The following is a 21,053-nucleotide window of genomic DNA, read 5'->3' as shown; positions in this document are numbered from 1 at the left end:
GTAAAAAAGTGGCACATTATTTATTTAATTTGGAAAATAATTTTACTTTTGTACCCTTTGTACTGGACAGCAAGTGTCCATATTTCAGGAAGCAGAGGGAAGGGGGTGAAGCAGTAAAACTGTGAAAGGTGGAGTCAAACCTGGAGCTGTCAGGAGATGAGGTGGACAAAGGTCAGACATTAGAAACAGGAACTTTCACCTCCCTTTCACCCATAGGGAAATAACTCACTTCCCTATGGGCCTCATCCAACCCATCACCTGACAACACTAAGTATGACTTAGTAAAATCCTGAAATCCTGTCTGTTTCACTGAGCCCTCTGACATATCATCAGTGGTCATGGTTAGTGCCATGGGTGATGTGACCTAACAACACAGGATCAGTTGGCTGTTAGTTGTAATCAGTGGTGCATCACAGACAGACTTAACTATGAGAAGTTATTTGCTAAAATGATGTTTCAGTGTTGTTTAGTGTTGTCCATTTAACTCTTTTATTATTCATGACATAAAAACTATATACATATATGTAAACCATTTATATATATATATATATATATATATATATATATATATATATATATATATATATATGTATATATACGTGTTAATCAAAAAGGGGCTTCTCCCTCACCTCCCACTGGCCTCCGACATGTTGACAGTTGTGGTATATTTGTATACAGCAGCAGTTTCCTTCTTCCCCCTTTCAGATGCACACTTGCTGATAACAGAGATCACACACCTACTTTCGCTGCCTGCAAACCTTCAAGTATCCTTATTGCGTAAAGACAAAATCACCTTGCGTGTGTCTTGTTGATGATTAAATTAGCGGCATAGGAATTTCCTTACATGTAGCTCACTCAAAATAGTTGCTTTGTTTTATCACCTCACACTGATAATTATAGGTTTTTGTACTGTCTCTTAATTGTTTATCTAAAGAAAAAGCATGGTGTCATACAATGACAAGAAGACACATCAGAGCATTTGGCCTCATCTTCAACAAAAGGAAGTGTATTCAGCAACTGTTGATTAGATTTTAATTTGCTTGTACATTAGTTAAAGTTTAATATCCTTGATTAACAGCCTGCAAGTCAGTAATGGAAATAAGAAAAGTGTTGTCCTGACCTAGTGCCCTGAAGTTCATATCTGAAATAACTATTTCCTATCTACATTTGATTTGAGCCTTTTCTGTGCTATTATATTTTGTTTGAGTCATTCCTATTAGTACTAAAGAATTAAATCGCTACCTCAGGTATGACAAAATTACAGTATATTTATAAATAAGTCGCAATTCGTACAGACGAAAGTATGTACACAGTGTCATTTCCCTTTTTGTTCAGCAGAGTACACTAATACAAGTAGAACAGAGTTTGCTTTCTTTTTCCTTGTAGGGTCAAGGTGATATATATATCCTGAGAATAACATGCTGTGGTTCTGTTAGGGACTACAGCTTATAGCTAAAGGGAAACTGAACTGCTTATCTTAAACAGATGTAGTTTGACATTTATGCTTGCTTGCTTCATTGATTGATATGTATTTCATGTAGGTTCGTATCAATCCACAACTAGCTTCCAGTAAGAACAGCTTACCTGGAAACAGGGCAGGTACATACATTGCTCCATAGTAAGGTGACAAAACCTGCCTGCCAATGTTTCAGTAAACACTGAGCTGCTTCTTCTAATTATAACATCTATAGCATGTATCAGGGCTGCTGCATATCCATTTGCATATCTTTCTTTGCCCACTTGGTGATCACACCTCAGTGGCAAAGTATAGTAAGTGCAGTGGGTGTAGATGCCTATGGTTGACATTCCTTGTTTGCAGGTAACAGAAATGAAACTTTTGGTATGATAAGGGTCAGTATTAAAGGCTTCTGATGTCAGTATTTTCACTTTTCCCTTTGATGTATAAAGTACCCTCAACAGGGACATTGATTAGCAATTCCGAGAGCATAAAAGTAAAATGGAACAAGCAGCCTACAGGCAACAAGCAGTGAAGGTCACCACAGGAACAAATATGGTTTGCCACCCCCGCAGACTGTAGGGACAATCTTAAAATTACTTCTCTAATCAGTCACACTTGAAAAGAGAAAGGGTGCAGTCTGAAATGAGTTTGCATGCTCCATCCCCCTGTTCCCATAAGCAACTAAGATAAAGGAAAAAGATGAGTCACTCAGGCCTTAACCACAGGTTTTCCTATTAATGAAGCTGGGAGAGCGGTTGTTTTTGCTTTGTTTTTCTCATTTTGGAGACAGATTTCTTCCAATTTACACACATGTTGAAAAGTGCGTATTTAGAAGACAATCACTTTATAGCATCTGCCGTTTCCTAATTCAGTTTAAATACTAAACCTATTTCTAGATTTGTAACAAAGCAACGGGAAGATATTTAAATAAGTAGGTTGAATGGGTCAGGAAATAGTAACAGCATAAGCTTTTCATGTTTCCCCTGCACTATCCTTGTGCAGTAGAGAAACATGTAAATGATAGAAACAAAAATAGTGGGAGAAAAGGTTAAAAAGTAAATGTATCTATTGCGGGACTGTTTGTTGAGTGCGGAAAAATCACTACAGCTTCGATCGGAAATGAAACCATCAACAGTGGAAATATTTGGTGTTATTAATAACTTCATGCACGTCTGCACCCTCTTACCAGTTTGGAAAAGCTAAACCCCAACAGAAAGCCAATAAAGGTGGTGGAATTTCCCCCGCTATGTGAGATTTTCAGGACACCACTACTGCTATCAAGTCTTTATCTTTTTTACATTCAACTTTTGCAAAAGACATAAAAAATAAATAAACACCAGATTACAGTAGGGCATTGCGCAAGAAGTCATGACAAACATGATCTGATGTAATTTGTAGGTAGACCACAAACACTTGCACATGCAGGGGGAATATGCAAATCAATCTTCCATCATTGGTCTTATTTTTGCTTCCACCCACATGCAGCGATGATCAGTATCACCAGTAGTTCTTCTAAACTGACCTTTAACACTGTTTGACTGTCTTAGGTCACTATATATATATATATATATATATATATATATATATATATATATATATATATATATATATATATATATATATATATATATATATAAACTAAACACACACACACACACATACACACACACACACACACATATATATATATATATATATATATATATATATATATATAAACTAAACACACACACACACATACACACACACACACACACATATATATATATATATATATATATATATATAAACTAAACACACTCACACACATACACACATATATATATATATATATACATATACATATATATACACACATACACATACATATATATATATATATATATATATATATGTGTATGTGTGTATATATATGTATATGTATATATATATATATATATATATATATATATATATATATATATATATATATATATATATATATATATATATATATATATATATATATGTTTTCGTCTCTTGCCCACCGATGCCTTCTTGTTCCAGTAGCCCACTTTTTTCGTGGAGAAGACGGCCGTAGTGATCGATGTAGCGGTTCCGAATGACAGCAATATCAGGAAGAAGGAACACGAGAAGCTGGAGAAATACCAAGGGCTCAGAGAAGAGCTCGAGAGGATGTGGAGGGTGAAGGTAACGGTGGTCCCCGTGGTAATCGGAGCACTAGGTGCGGTGACTCCCAAGCTAGGCGAGTGGCTCCTGCAGATCCCGGGAATAACATCAGAGATCTCTGTCCAGAAGAGCGCAGTCCTGGGAACAGCTAAGATACTGCGCAGGACCCTCAAGCTCCCAGGCCTCTGGTAGAGGACCCGAGCTTGAAGGATAAACCGCCCGCAGGGCGTGCTGGGTGTTTATATATATATATATATATATATATATATATATATATATATATATATATATATATATATGCTATGTAGTACAATGTGTCAAATACAGATCTCTGTGTTTAGATTCTGAAAGCAGCCTATCTGCATAGTTCATAGTAAAAACTAGCATTTAACAGTAGAGGGCAGTGTAAGAACGGAGATAAAAACAAAGCATATGTGGCAAGCTGAAGGTTACACAGAAATCATGCTTTCTTGTCCAAAAAGACTTTGTAGTTTAATTTTAGATAAGATAATCATCAATCATTTATCATCCGCTGGGTTTTGGAAAAAAATATCTAGTTATTAGTTAGACAGTAGCAGATGATTCAGGTTTAAACTAGCTCGAGGAGATGATACAAGTTTCTGTTCATTATTGCTTCATTGCAGATAATTAAAGGCAAACTCTGGTAAAATGCGGGAAAAAAACCCATACATTTAGTTAGGGTAGGAGAAAATCAATTGTATTGTGCCCCCCCAAAAATTGAGAAAATATAGTATAGTATGCTTTTTTTAACTTTCAAAAGTGTGTCCGTTATCTATAAGATGTAAATAAATCAATTTAAACATTTATTGCCATTTTCAATGTTAGTTTCGATAACATTATTATATAGACTTGGAAGGTCATACTTTATAAAGAGAAATTGGTAAAAATTTCCAGCACTCAGGTCTTAAATATATGACATAAACACAGGTTCATATCTTTATGTGTATGACATACACATAATGGGTCACAGAGAGCTAAACTAACTGCTTTACTAGACAGAGTGTCCTCAGACCATCAGAAACCAGAGCCTAGTGCCCCATGGCTAACGCATGTTTGCTCTGACAGCACCCTACCATTGATAAATAACAGCAGCTCTTCTTTAGCCTGCTGGTGTAGTCGCATTCAGCTGGAGCTCTCCAATGCGTCTCCACAGCCAAGATTGAATCTTCCCCATTCATTAGACTAAGTGGATGAGGCTCTCTAATAGGGGCTCCCTTCCCCTCAATAATTGCCGTTGATTGGCGTAAATTAGACCCTAGTTGCCAGACGAGTGATTCTCGACGACGATAATCCGATTCCCAACTCAAACTAATAGGATTTTAACTCTGGCTTTGGCCTAATGTCCGTCTGCAAACCCTGGCTATGGCCCTATGCCCCATCTAGTCGACGTCCTCTGGATCATATCTGGACCAGGCCAAGCTGAGCTGTAGTGGTGTATGGATTCTGCGGGTTGGGTTGGGGGTCGGGTCATTCGTGTTCGCTGCGCCATGCTCTCAGTTACTCATTCCCTGCATGACATTCTTGGCATCAATTGGTCATTCATGTGTGTCACTTACATCATCTAGGGAACATGCGTGTGAATGAGAGTGGAGTCTGCTGAAGAAGAAGGCGGATGTTGAGTGTCTTGAGCTGGTTATACCTCTAGTGCAGGCCTGGATTCTGTATGACGAAACCAGTGAACTCTAATTTTTGCGAGACAGCATGAATAGAATTCACAGCATAGACTTCACTGCCAGGCGCCTATGTTTTATTTAAAATGCAGTGATCTGCCAATGCTGGATATGTGGTAGATATAGATGACTGGTACTATTTGGCTCCACACTGGTTCATCACAATAAAAAAAGCTACTCTACAATAAATTACCAACAATAAAATGTTACAACATCTTCAGGAAACACAGTAAATTAAATATTTATGTTCAAAACCACTTACATGATTCATACAAGTCAGAAGAATAGGCTACAGTATGCGAAGACATTTTCTGAATTGCGAGTTACCAGTGCTGATACCACTTTACTGAACAAAGAGATATTCACCATTTAAGAACTGTGAATAGAAACTAATGTGCTCCTTTCCATCTTCAATGCTTTCAGTGCTCTGTTATGGAATTAAAAAGATGTAGAAACACCACCCAATCTTTATATCTAGCTTCAATTACCAGTCTGGCACCTTTTTATGCGCCTTGTGTACAGCATGAAGTCTATAAGTGGAACACACTGAATTTTCTTTTGTCATTCAGTTGATAAGGGGACGGTGCTACTACTAAGGCCTGAGGTCTAATGAATCTCCACTCCATTACCGCTGAATCGGACAGATTGCTCTCCCGGAGAAATGAATTGAGTTTTTTGTATTTGTGAGATCATTCTCCCTCCATTAACTGCTCTTTATCCCGTCTCTTCATCACAGGCAAATCAGGTTAGGCAGCCATGATTAGCTGGGGTGGCCTCCCTTTTTAAAAGGTAATTGGGTTTGGCGGCTCAGCTGATAGTGCCATTAGGACCAATAAAGGCTGGGCTTGGCTCATCGAGTGAAACAGATTCTTCAGCAGCAGATGGCAGACGGAGGGAGAGGGCTCTGATGCATTGAGCCCGAAAACAAAGTTTGTGTAACCAAAGGAGTTTGGGGGCATCCTCCCTGTGCATATACCCCCACCACTCCCCCACCCTCCGCTCCCCCAGCCAGTTTAATATTTTTTGTCTTTTTTTGTAGTGTCAATAAGATATCTTGAAAGTGGGCAAGTAATAGTTTTTAATGTGCTTAACACTGATTACAAAATGATATGGCCATTAGACTGTGATTTTCTAAAATTGAGATAATTAATCACTCGTGCAGAAATGTTTTAATGGACGACTCAGGGCTATGATGCCACCAAGGACTGAAGAATGCTTCTGGGAAATCAGCTTCCCTCGCAACAGCGTTGCTTAATACCTTGTTGTTGTTAAAGTCTGTAGACCGTGGATTTTCAGTTCTATTCCACCTTTTATTCTCAGAGTTTGCACCTGAACTTGTTGATATGTGATAATATTAATCAGCAGCTGGAGAATGAAGACACACAATGCAACGAACAATCGATCTCCTTCAGCTGTATCACCTCCTGTCATCTGGACTAAAGGAAAGGTGAACTTGCCAATTCCGAGAAGTCCCGCAAAGCCCCAGATAACCTTACTGCATCTGGGGCTTTGTCCTATAGGAAAAGGTGCATTAGTGGTGACAGGAAAGCCGATGGGGACTGGTGCTGATGGGAGATTTAGACGGCTGGAGGTGGGCTTGTGTATTATGTGGCCGGGCATTGCTGTGACTGTCTCCCTCTTATCTCTTCCACAGAGGAGGTCCGATCCCCACAGCTCCTCTTATCTGTGAGTGAGGGTTTTGTTTTTTTCCCCCTTTCCTTCCCGTAATTTCCCCAAGTTAGTGAACTGTTGCGCTGGTAATATGAAAGGTGACTCTTTAACCTTTTTTTTTTTCATGTCAACCAATTGGAAAGTTCATGTAAAGAAAGACTAGGAGCAGGAGTAGTATCGTCTTAAAATTATTTGTGGGAATTGACTTCAAGACGTACTGCATTCATAATGTGATAAACCAAATTTTGTATTTTTTTTTTTTTAACGCCAAATCAAATAAACCCGGTCAGTGATGAGACATTGCTTATTTTACTTTGTTAATATGTTTTCAGAACCCTTTGTCAGTAAAACATTTTGACTGTACAGAGAAAAGAAAACTGTAGAAAGGAAGTGGAAATGCTGTGATGCATTTTGCTTCTGTAAAGCCTGCATACATACAGTGATGTCTTGCTGAAGTATAACCAGAGGGCTGTGGTACATTTTCACCTGTTTGACAGAAAGCTCTTTTGACTACAGAGAAGAGTAAAATGAGCAAATATATTGGAAATGGAACAACCCATTTGTTTTCTGTAAATCTGCTTCTGTGCCTGCATACACTTAGTGATGTATTGCTGAAGTACAACCAGAGGGTTGTGGTACATTTTCACCTGAGAGCTGCACATTTCCAGGCCTCCTAAATAAAACATTGTGTCACCAGGCGCCGGTAAGTGTCCCTCAAAGAGCAGAGGGAGGAAGGGCAGGGTAAAAAGCGTCCAGGTTAAGTTGTTTGAAAGGCCCCGGGTATTAAGAGGCATTTTACACTTAAGAAGTTGGTTTCGCTGGGTTTTCTGTTTCCCCTCTTATTGATTGATGCTCAACTATCAATGCATAATAGAAAAGCACTCAGAGCAAATGCAGGGTTATGGCCTTGGGAAGGAGTCGGCAGACGAGACTGCAGCACCCCCCCCCACTCCAATGCCATTATTGGCCCATAAAGGATCCCTCGGGAAGGCCACGGTGTTCAGATCAGCACACACCAAATACCCAATTAAAAAAGGCTTTAAATTCCCTCCTCTTTCCTGGGCAAAAATCAATCTGAATTCAATCTATTCGGCTAGGATTCCGACAGAGCAGGTAATTGCCCATAATCGGTCAGCTAGGTGACAACAGCTTAAAGGAGAGACACTAATACAATCAGGTATTTGCTTTCAACGCCCGTCCTGGGCCCAGCCTTTGCCTGTCGAAAAACAGGTAGAGTGCAGTCTATGTAGCCGTCAGACAAAGGCGTATATAAAATTACACAAGTCTTCTATTGTCGGGTGCTCGACAGCTGATAAAGAGATCCTGTAAAGTACTAGAGGAATGATACTTACTAAATGACCCATCATAAAGCTGCAACAAATGTATTCAGCCATCATCTTCAAAAATAGCTTGTCAAGGAACTTGAATGAAGCAGTGCTCATATTCTTCTATAAAAGGTTCGCGTTGTCAACATATATTATTAGCATAATTTTACACACAATACTCGCAATCATGTCAGGGTAACTTCAGTGAAATCCTACACTCCTTGTAAAGACCTGGCTTACTTAATGGTAGCATTAGATCAGTAGGATACTTAATGGTAGTATATTACTGTACACAACCCCACCCCACTGGCTGGATGTTTTTCCATCGCCTAATGCATACGCTCTTGTGCTGCTCTAATGTTTTTTTTTTTTTTGCTCTAAAGCTGCTCTCTGGAAAAAAGATTTGCCATCTTTTAGTTGGCCAACACCTTCTGTATGTTAATTAATTACACATAAGACAACTCAAAGTTGCTCCTGAGCAGAAGTGAGAAACATTTTAATGTTTTTTTTAATCATGTTGCCATTTAACACATTATCAAGGCCAAGTATCAGCATTAGAAAGCGCTGCTGTGAGAATTGGGACAAAATAGTGAGCTGAAAACTGGTATTTGTTTTTTTAAAGAAAGATATGTCTGGCCTGCTGGCTTTAACTCTAGTTTGCTCGACTGGTAATATGATGTCCAGGGGTCAGCGGGGGTCAACGGGTCAGCAGCAGAAGGCTACAATTAATGGATCTCTCAATAAAACGGGAGCTAATATTACCAACCCTCTCTCCCACAGCCTGATTCAGCAAAGTGAAGAGGGAATTCCTCGTAGCAGAGAGCGCAGGGCAAACAGCTTGGCTCTTGAAATTACTTTCTGTAATGGGTCCAGTCTTTGAAAGTGGAAGCGCACTTTTAATTGACCAATCAAAAGGAAACAAAGCAGCCAATCTTCAGACATGAAGCAGAAAGCCAATCGAATTTGTTTCATTTCCTGCTAGATCCATCGCAGTTTAAGACTGTTAGGCAGTACATCAGTGCAGTTGATTATGAATATATCAAATAGCCAGCTGCATTGAGAGCTTTTGACTTTCTGCATTAATAGGCACGCTGAAAAATCAATTTCTTCTCCTAAAGTATGGTATTATCCCACTGTTAAGGAATGAAAAATAGGGAACTGAATTATTAAAACCTAATTTAGTGATGCCTCTGGTCTTGTGTTTCATTTTGATTTGGAAATGCAGTTTCCAGCTTCTCCAAAATAAGATCACACTTAATCATAATAGTGACATTTTTACTGTTAAGGTATGAAAAACGCTGCATGGTTATTTGTTAGTTTTATAAATGCACAGATAATGTGTGACAAACCTTTTTTAAAGTAAGGCGCAATGTTTGTTAGACGAGTAAAAAGTAAAAAGAACAAAAAAGAAACATAGAATATAGTATGCGAAAAAAAAACAAGTAAGTATCTGTCTTCATGATCCTATACAGCTGTTCTCAGTGCCTTAAATATGAGTGACTCTGAATGGCATCGCTGAATGTGCTCAGCATGATTCGTCCATTAGGTGGCGTGTGATGCTCTCAGTTGCCATCCACACTGACATCCTGTTTCAGACAGAGAGTGCAAAGATCCCACTCAACATGAATGGCACGTACCTTATATTATGTCACAAAAAATTGCATTTTGTGAATGGGACATTTCAGATAGCCTCTGACTGACATTTAATTATTTCACCAAAGTAAAATAATAAAAAAAAAAACCCAACCCTATCCATTTACATTTGTACTATAAAGTTGCTCAAGTATTATCAGCAGGTATTAGAAACAAAAGTTTTCATTAATATTAAAGCATTATTTCAATGTTGCAGGAGACTGTGGTTACACTGTTAAATATAGTAGTTCAGAAACTTCTTGAAGAGCCTAATAACATTTCTGTGTTAAATTTGTCATATTAGTCCATTTCAAATGGCCAATGCAGTGGCGAAACATTTCTTGGGCAACATTACTCACAATCTCAGCATGCACAACGTGTCAAAAAAAAAAATGCTACGATTAAAAATAAATTAGTAAAATAAACAAAAAAACAAACTAAAATTATCCTTCAAATTACATAAGCAAAAGCATTTCTCTTTAAGACATTATTCCTTTACACAGTGCAGTGAAAAGGAATTTTTCCAAGTGAAATACATGTAAAAGATGTAAGACTGGAAGAATGTAATACAAGAGCTTAGCTACCTTCGATCTCTATAAAGGAATTTGCAAAATGAGGAATTGCATGTATTGTTTGTTAGTATTGAAGGCAAATCCCTGAGGTAGAGAATGTTGCCATCAGGTACCAGTTCAATGCAGAGCCTAGCTGTGAAACCCAATGTTGCTTCATATGGTAATTGGAGGTTTTAATGCATTTCTCCGCAGTCGAATCCAAATCTGATTCAACTCACGACAGGAGTAGAACTTTTAAGGTTTGTTGCATGTTTAATACATTAGTAGTAAACATAATAGCTGTAAGCAAACAACAACATCATGCACATTTCCACACTGTATCAGAGCAACTTTGAAGCTCACAATGTGTTGCTTTCACACACTCAGGCGCTGCGAGCTCAGCTTGTATTTGATTTCACAGAGAGGTGGTAAACATGCCGGCCTTTTCCACATCTCTGTTGTTCTGACACGCTCAGCTGAGACAGAGGAGCTCTAAAGTGTCAGCTTGAGGATGTGGGCACTGCAGGTCAGCTTTCACACACACAAACTTACACTTCTCACATTTCAGCCCACAGTATGGGTGGATGTGACGCCAAGTGTCCCATTGCCTGCTGCCAAAAGACAGGATGACATACTGTATGGGAATGGTTTCTCAAAAAAGTGATACTTTTAGGAAATGTACTGTGATTGTACTGTACTATATGTATTATGTCTAAATGATTAGTGTAATTAGGTTCTAGAAAAAGCATGGCTGCAATACAATTTCCCATCCCATTAAAAAAAATTTTTTTCACCACACCTATGTTCTCGAAGCACATTTCTGCCTAGAAACCCTATTTTGAATCCAGCATACCTTCCAAAATATGTGATTTAAGTATGAAAAGAGAAATTGATAGGACAATAACCGTACACTCTCTTAGGGCTTATCATTCAAAAACATGTTTTCTTTGTCTGGTGAAATAATATATGGCTATTAGAACTGATGAATCCCAGGAGATGGCTTTTATTAACTCCATGTCATGTTGAAAGGTGTGATGGCACCAGCATTTTCCGAGCGGGACGCTGCAGCTGCTGAGGCACTGGGGTTTTTCATGTCCTCACCCTGGGAGCTAAACTAGGCCCTGAGGATGTGAACGGGACAGAGTTCCCATTTCCCCCACCCTCCCTGTCGCTGCCTTTCTTCTATACAGCCCTGTCAAGCCTGAAGGCCACCCTGTTGTCACAAAGTAAATCAATGCTCCCGCCCTGCAGTCTGATGCCTCCTCACCGCTTGCCCATCAAGAGAAGTTGTCCACACATTGATATTCCCCCTCCTCGTCTTCTCCCGGTCTTTATTATTTTAATTAATCAGGATCGCTGCACCTGTCTGTCAATGCTGCGGGTCGCCATATCATGCAAAAAGGAAAAGTAATTAAAGTGGCTGGCAAGGCATGCTGGGGGTTTGGTTTGGGGCAGAGATGGTGGTGCAACATTGACAAGATGAATCGGATACAGATGCCAGAGCTTTCATTAAATCTGCTCTCCTCCTTTCTCTCTCTCAACACCTGAAGCCCTCTTTGTACTCGCTAGGCAGTGGCCAGGTAGGGAAAGAGTTAATAAAGCAGCGGCTGTGTTGTTTCTAATTGTGTGGGTGAATAAATGATTGCTTGAGGACAACGTGAATACTCATGTGAAAGAGGCCCCGATAATTGTATCCACACAAATATCTGATATCTTTCAGATATGTAATACCTACCAGAAGCACAGGCTTTTGACACTTCAGAACTGTATGTTACATACCGTTGTCAGTGTCATATTTTCATGTTAAATCTGCTTTGATTTAACATGAAGAATTATATTACCTGTGCTGCAAGAAAACCTTATTTTACAAAGAAATGAAAGGAAGTAAAGGGCATTTAGACAAGTCGCAATGGTGATCACACTCCTGATTCAAATTTCACCGCATGTGACTCCTTTAATTTGTGGATTCTGTGTGCATTACAGCAAAATCCTACCAGTTATGAAACACTACAGCCCGAGAACATTTAGCCTCTGGGTACACTTAAATGATTGTGGGCAACTTGGAATAAAAATACATATTTTTTCCCAAGATACAGGTTACTTTTGTCAGGAGCTTGGCTACAGATGAGAATAAAAAAGCCATCCAACCCGCAATCAATATCCTGGTAGATTTTTGCCAGCACATTGGCCATTTTTCAACAGAATTTCTACTGACTTTTTGCAGTCATTTCCATCAACTCCAATATATCTATAATCTATATTGTTAGTATCATTTATGGGCACTTCTGTTATACATGAAGAATGTGAAGCATAATTAAAAAACCAAAAGCCAAAAAACCCAACTGTATAAAGACCTGTAAAAAAATTGATACAGTAAATTCATATTAACTTATATTTTTTATTATTACTACTATTTCATTAGTAGTAGTATTGATATGAGTCATTTTTGTTAGTAGTTAGTGTGGAGGGCAAATTTTAGTTACAGTAAATAACATTTTAGGAAATGGCAAATGTTTTCAATGTTACACTACAAAATTTAAAGAAAAGGATGTAGTGATCTGAAAAATAGCTTTTATGACACTTGCTGTAACAAATCTGTGAATATCACATCAGAGAGTTACAGATGTGATGAACTGTAGCTGTTATTGTAGCAGCTAGAACTAAAGGTATTAAAAAAATGTGTAAATTGTGGTTTAAAGACTGAGTCCAGCATGAAGAGAAGGCTGTTTTGAGGACCTTGTGTCAGATCATTGACTGGTGCCTTAATAACTGCCCTATTAATGTCATTCTTACTGCCTTCATCAATCTGAAGCCTCATAAGGCCTTTGCCTCCCTTCTTGCTTCACAGCTCCTTGTTCTCCTTTTGAAATCATTGTCTATGACTTGATTGCGCTCATGCATCGGTCACCTGGTGCAATCACATCTTAAGTCATATCTGTGTTAGCTTTATGGCTCCGTGTTTCAATAACCTCCTGCTTGTAAGCACCTTCAGCATGACACAGAGGAAAAGAAACGCCTTTGTCGTGCGTATTAACATCGCCTTGTGGGGGCAACTTAGTGTCAATAAAGCCTGCTGCTGGCAAGGCGACGGCGGGCAGGAATGGACAATCAGAGTGTCTGCAGGAGATCTGCAGGGATACATAACACGGCGGGGGCTCAGGGAGGCACCGAATCTAAGTGGGGACTTGGGGTCTTCCACAGCATTCCGGATAATGATCTGCATTATGAAGCATCAGAGCACTTTACGAGAGTCCCTGAGAGGGTAGTGGTGGGCGCTGTTCTTGAGCTCAGTCAAAACGAGACGTGACGCCACATAACCTGCAGAAGGAGGACCCAGCTGAAACGTTCCATTTGGAACCGTAAGCCAAAGCCTACCGCAGCCTCCCCTCCACTTCCCTCCCTTTGCTCACCCCTAGTTAGTGTCATCTTCACTGAAACAGGAGCAAAGTGCATTAAAAGGGGAGATGGGAATAGACCAGGGGGAGGGTTTCGGGGGAAATGTGATTATCATCAGAAAAATGCAATGAGACCAAGAGTGTTTAATGCACAAATGCACAAAAAGTGATATTTTATTACAGCTTGAAGGCTTTCAAAAATTACTGGAAAAGGCAGGAAAATGTGTCTGAGATGGAAACTCTGAAATGCCTGTTTAACAGGACGTAATCGGTTTAACCCTGGAGTGTCCTGTCCTTTTCACGTGAAGATATGTTTCTCTGACCCCTGATTTGATTAAGTAAAACTTCATTTTGGGGGGAAAAACCACTTTGTTGCTATTATGGGTGCATTTTCAAGATGGATGAGCACAAAAAAAGTCGACTGCAGAAGACATCATTTTTTGATGTCCCTCTCAGCTGGTTTACTTGACTGATGCTCTATGTGTGTGTGTGTGTGTGTGTGTGTGTGCATGTCTCGCACACAGGAGGGAGTCTCAGTTTCCCATTATACATAAAACTGCAATATGAGATAAAAGTGTTTAGGATGACCACGAGTTACATTGACCTAAACTGTAGAACATTTCCTGATTTCATTTTACTCTCACCCACTTCAGAAATTATGGATAAAATAACACCTCTTATGCCCTTCTTTCCAAATGCCATTAATAACTAAAATCTTTATTCAGCTTTTATGCCTTTGTTTTATTGCAATTTATTATATTATGTTCTTAAGAACCAAAACACACCCCGATTGACGAAAATTAATGAGTTCTGTGATATATGGTGCCAATATCTCTGAAATATGCTGGTACTAAAACTATTGTTTTTTATGTCTTATTACTTTTTATAAGCTTAAATGACAAACACAAATAGAGAAATACTTTTCATATATTAGTTTACATGCATTTTAAAAGAATATATAGTTCTTAATAAAAACAAATTTAATTTCTTACATTTGATTTTTTTCCCAGCATTAAATTAACTTTAAAAAGCACAAGAGTCTTTGTTGTTTTGTATTGCTCTCTTTAAGTACATTATGGAAGTACAGAAATTGCACATCTTCCCAGCTTTATGTAAGCCATATACATTTATTAGACAAGAGAAGAAAAAAGATTAAAAAAAACAATTTAGAAATTATGGAACAGTTTAAAATAAGGGATCACTTAAAATCCCAGCAACTGAGAATGCTTGTACACAAACCTAAAAACATGCCAGTTTTCTTTGAGTAGAATTTTGGTGATATGTGATTTTTCAGTTAGGCAGCAGGATCAATCATGGATCATTAAAAAGTTAATATAAAAGTATCAGCTCTTTCGTATAGACTTCATTGACAGTAATACATGTGTATTAAGTACCTAAAAGCCTATAACAAAATCGTGGGTCAGCTTCAAGCGTTAAAGAAAAACAAAAATCTGTGCGTGACAATCATGTTCATAATATAGACCAATGACATCCCAATGACATTTGGTCCAAAAAAGTCCAAATGAGTGCTACTGAAAACCAATATTATCTTATCAAATATTTTGCTTTTTCCCAATCAAACCAGTCCATGCAGTGTTTTTGATTCAGTGCACAGTTTTATTGATTCGAGATTCAGATTATAAACTGAATCCTACAAAATTAAAAATCCCTCTGACAAAGTTAATTGTATAGTTAATGGTGTTTGTTCTGAGGCCTTCCCATACAAACAACAATATGTCAGAATATGTAATCAAATTGTAATTTGAAAAGCTCCTTGAACCCCATTGAACATCACTTTCACTCCAAAATGGATCCATCTCATTTCTCTCTGAAATGCTTCACACTCTGATCCATCTGACAAATCTCCATCTCCCCTTTCCCTTTTGTAGCCCTAATAGGTAACATTATCCCATATTAATGGTGCCAGCAGCTATATGCTGCTACTAGCCAAGCAAACGGATGACTACAGATCAGCGGGGTGAGGCGAGCAGATCATTAACCATAATTACCTCCAGCTAATCCACTTCCAAGCGGTACAAAATAAACAGCCAGGCCCATTAGAGGAGATGACTGTCAGCCTGCAAGTGGCCTGTGGCTCCTTTGGCAATGATCTGAACACACTGGGGGATAAGAGAAGGGGGGGGGGGGGGGGGGGGGGGCGCTGCATGAGTGATGGTGAGTCCAACAACCCCTCTTTCACCTGACTGGGAGGGAGGGGGGGTGGGGGGTTGCAACATGGAAGGTGGCGGTAGTATGGTGTTGCTGGTTACATGCTGGCAGCGCTGGTGCATTTGTTTTGTTTCACCCCACTACCTCCCTTACCCACCTCCCTTTCATGTACCCAGATGGTGTTCATTTTGACCTGCTCTGTGTTTGCCCCCCTCGTTTCCACGTCCCATTCATTTGGTGCCTGCAGGCGTTTTCCCACTCTCTTTCTCTTCAGTCTCTCCCTCTCTCAAACACACACACACACACACACACACACACACACACACACACACACACACACACACACACACACACACACACACACACACACACTCGGTGTTCAACCATATAATTGTGTCATGGCACATAATTATGATTGTATCAGCTCTTTCACTTTTGTGTGCGGATGATTCATTAGCATAGCCATTATTATCTTCTCTGAGCATCAAAAGCACACTTTGTATTGTTTGTGTTAAAAATAAAATAAGATATTCAACAGTTGCTCCAGCCTTCATATTCAAAATTCTAATTATGCCTTTTGTTTTATGTAATCAAAGCCTTAACCAGTCAGGTTAATTAAAGGCAAGTTGGAGGTAAAAGACTAAATGAAATCCAAAAAAGAAAAAAAATGATAGCATATTATCTACAACAGATTAAAAAAAATAAGTGCCAGCAGTTTTCTTTTTAAATTTCCTCTAATGAACTACAAATTTTCATTTTAGTTTTGTAAACAACAGTTTGGTGGATCCTTTTTTGACATTTTGCTTTTATCTGACATTCATTATACAGGCATATGATAACATATCTACTGTTATGACTCAAAGTTTTGCATTTATTGTTTCCGGTATTTCTGGGGAAAACCCGAGCAGGAAATGACACAGTATGATTTTTTTCAAAGTAATGACTTTAGTATTACGCTATGATCTAAACAGAGATGCTCAGGAGCTTCACCAACATCTTCAAAAAAAGAAAAAAAGAACGCTTTTATAGTTTGGATTTTTCTCAAATGACTCAAGTGAATGCAAGCAGGTTCATTGTAAGCAATGGGACAGTTGCACTGGAAGACATCCAGGTCTATTTGTTTTCACTCCTGGCTCTCTTTCAGGTGCTTATTGCGGTTTTCCTTCATGCTCTTGATGTCTGTTCAACTGATGAAATGGGGGCACTCATCCAAAGAGCAGCGTTCAGGCAGCTAGATGAGGGTACACGTCTCAGCGTCTCTTTGATGTCTGTGAACCTGCAGCAGCTGTCACTGTTCACCAAGTAACTGCTCGGAAGCTAAAGAATGACACATTAAGCTTCTGTTTGATATGAGCTGATTATATTATTCCTGTTGTGGTTTTGGTTAACATGAGATTATTGCCTTTTAAAGGGATGCAAAGCGTCAAGCTGAAACAAACCTCACCACATCATCATCAGCAGGCGAGTAACTCATAGAAAGAGAAAGCAATGGAAATTTAATTTCCTCGCAATTAGAACCTCTCCCTCATAATGAAATCTGAAAGGGGATTCTTCGGGCGTTGTTCATTATTTTCTTTAAAATCACAGGCTTTTGACACAGGAAATTCAATTCATCAGGCGCTGGGTAGACTTCATTTTGAAACAACGGGAAGTGAGAACAGCCCTGCCAAAGGCTTTTTAATTCAGTGGGAGCTTGCGGCTGACACAGTCGAAAGGAAAAAAACAAAACTGAGATGGAAAAATTCTAAGTGCTAACCAGTGGGCTAAACTAAAATCTTACTGTTCAGAAAAGCATAGCAGGTCGTGGAAATCCTTCTTATCTTTTTTCTTTGTATACTTCATTGTATACTTCCACAAAGAAAGCCTTGACACCATTACTCATTTTATAAATGCATTAAAAAGGCTTTTGTGAATCAAAATGAATCAGCTTTTCATAGTTTCTCTTCACACAGTATGTGTTGCATCCCATACACAAAGGAGTTGTTTTGACATGTTCTGACAATTCTTTCTTGGCATCCATAAGTTTTGTCAACATACCTCAGGATAAACAGAAAATCAGCACTTCATGTTTGTTGGTATACTTTGTACAAGAGATGGTTGAGACAGTGTTTGCCATGAAAGTGAAGATAATTCTAGGAATTATCTTCACTTTCTTCCTTCCACTTTCATCTTTATCTATCTATCTATCTATCTATCTATCTATCTATCTATCTATCTATCTATCTATCTATCTATCTATCTATCTATCTATCTATCTATCTATCTATCTATCTATCTATCTATCTATCTATCTATCTATCTATCTATCTATCTATCTATCTATCTATCTATCTATCTAGATACACACACAAAAATTAAACAGCAACATGCGTATATAGTTTTTAGTTTGGATTTGTTTGCAAGTATTATAACCTATCCTTGTCTAAATCATGTTCAAAAAAATGATAATAGTCTGTCATGTCTTCCTTCAGGGTACAAAACTCTGTAAGCAGTGTTTACCTAAAATAAACATTGCAGAGATGAAGAGGAAAATATTTATTTTCAGCACTTCTTCAGTCCTGTGAAAAATCCAAGAAGGAAGTCTGGCACCCTGCATATGAAGAAATAGTAAATTAAAAAATAGTAAAACAAAATATTTAATAGATTTGGAGAAATTTATTTTAATGTCAAAAACAAACAAATAAAAAACAAAACAAAAAAACAAAGAAGTTATATAGCTGGAAGCAACAATGAGGCAGCTAAATAGTGCAACAGGTTGCAGGCCCAATAGATTTCTGATAATATTAAAAAAGTGTGGTAGTAAGTTAGATGGACAAAAAATATTTTCTTCATTTCCTCATTTGTCCTCTAGAGTTAAGTATGATGTTAGTAGATCAAACATTTGCTGAGCTATAGCCTTGCTTTTTGTTTGGTGGTTCTCTGCATCATTTTAATAGGCTCTAATAAAGAAAAATCTCTACACAGCTGGATAGTGTAGTGCAGTACTACCTTTGGAATGATAGTTGCGAGTTTGATTCCCACCTGGTATCCAGTAAGGGTCCTGGCTAGACCCCCCATGCTAAAACCAAGCCCTGGAATGGTGCGGCTATGTTTAAATTGAGCTGATAAGCTTTGTGGCGCTTGCTCTGCAAGTCAGCCAAATGGTGAAGATTCAAAGAAATGTGAGTGAAGTTTCAAACCTTTCAATAAAATCCAATATCGTACTCTCATCATTCAAAATGGCAAGCTGACATGTCATTCCACACTATTAGCCAACGCAAAAGTGTTTAACATTTTTTCTTTATGTTTAGCATAAATATAATTTACCTTACTGAGACATCCTCCTGGGAGACGAATAGACTAATTTTTTGCACTGCATTAGAATCGTTTCCTGAGACCATGTATCAAGATTAGGATTTGCTGTGACAGATGAAAGCCTTTGAATAGCAGAAATCCATAAAACAGCTTTTGTGAAGCTTGGTCTCAAGATCACTTGTGCCAATTTTGGCAAATGTTAAAAAACTGAAACTTGGTGAAAGCAATTAGGGAGCTGTTACCAATCACTGTGCCAAATTTTAAATCTGTTGACCATGTGGTTCTAGGGGGTACAACAGACTGCAACAGCAGAAGAAGAAAGGGAAAGAGGATGATGGTGAAAAGAAACACTATGGGTGACTTGGCTGCTTGGCCTCAGTTATTTGCTAGTATTCTCTGGCCATTGAGTCATTAATATCCAGCTTAAGAAAAGAAAGGCTAGTCTAGCCAAAGTTAGCAATCAATCCCTGCAAATAAATCAACTGACAAGAGTTTAGAAGACCTCCAAATCAGCGATCAGGTTCACTTGACCTAAAACAAAGGAAAGTTACAGGGTTTCAACAACAGGTGCATTTGACTCCAGTTTTCAAAGTGTCTCCTTTTCAGTTTTAACAGCACCTGCTCTTGCTTTTGAAAACTTTTCTTTTTTTTTCCAGATCAAGTGATCCTGTTTCCAGCAGTTACCCAGAGCAACACTAAAAGCCACCCAACCCAAGAACAACCGGGAAACATTAACTGGCCGCTCCGCTACCCACTAATGGATCGGACCCATTTCATCAGCAATCTGACATTTAATGAATATATATTTTATCTTCCCGTGCCAGTTATCGGAATGTCCTCCCCGTTCCGAGAAATGGTCGTCCTGGGACTCTTTTGAACGGACCTTTTTTCCTTCGACTGGCACCTGTACGCCAATCACACTCACTGCAACTGGCCACAATCTTCCCTTGTTTTTTCCTCTTCTCTCTCTGTCTTCAATATGGTTCATGGATTAATAATTCATGGCCAGTTATTAGGGCCAGTTCAATAGGAGATCTGCTGATGGAGGGTCGGCGCTCTGCGAGCGTGCCCGGAGGGATGCTGCGTGTTGTTGTGTCAGCCCCCATCTGCCAGAATGCAATAAGGCAAACAATGGAGGCCTTGATTTCCACCAGCAGGCCCATAATCTTTAAATGGCTATTAGCTGAAGAGTGCAACCAGTCAATAACCGACAAAATCCTTTTAAAAGCTCTCTCCCTCTTTCTCTCTCTTTCATTCTCTACTTCCCTCTCTCTTTCTGTCTTTCTCCACTCCTTTTAAGCTCCTTATTTCTCCATCTCTCAATCTTTTTATTCTCTTCTGTTTCTGGTCAAATTAGGACACAGTACATAGTATAAAACTCCCATAGTGATGGTTTTTATGTATTGCCAGCAGTGTCAGGTGGAGCCAGTACCAATAGTAGTGGCAAAATGAGGATAAGTGAGGTCAAACTCCATTTTTAAAGGTGCTACATACACATTGGAGCATCAGCACCTCAATCCAAAACAAATTGGTTCCACTTCCCCCTTACCCTCATGTTAAATTTAAAAGGTAAGGCAGCCACTATCACCTACCCATTGTAGCACTGTAAAATACTTTGAATTGCATGGATATTTAAGTCATTAGATGCTTAGACTACCATGTGCAGATGTTATGTTGCCTCTGCTCTCTGTTTCACC

General features: G+C 38.7%; 1 long non-coding RNA gene across 1 annotated transcript in view; it reads left to right on the top strand.

The window, feature by feature from the left end:
* Positions 1-21,053, top strand: part of LOC146716908 (uncharacterized) — a 21,182-nt gene extending 129 nt beyond the window's left edge. The window contains exons 2-3 of the long non-coding RNA XR_014922479.1: positions 71-171; positions 20,013-21,053. This is a non-coding gene — a long non-coding RNA (uncharacterized LOC146716908). The remainder of the gene's footprint in view (positions 1-70; positions 172-20,012) is intronic.

The sequence above is a fragment of the Copadichromis virginalis genome, linkage group LG2, assembly GCF_057382275.1.
Source record: "Copadichromis virginalis isolate Kocher_CV1m ecotype Utaka linkage group LG2, C_Virginalis_male_GT1.1, whole genome shotgun sequence".
Taxonomy (NCBI): Eukaryota; Metazoa; Chordata; class Actinopteri; order Cichliformes; family Cichlidae; genus Copadichromis; species Copadichromis virginalis.
This window is presented reverse-complemented; position numbering and strand designations above follow the sequence as displayed.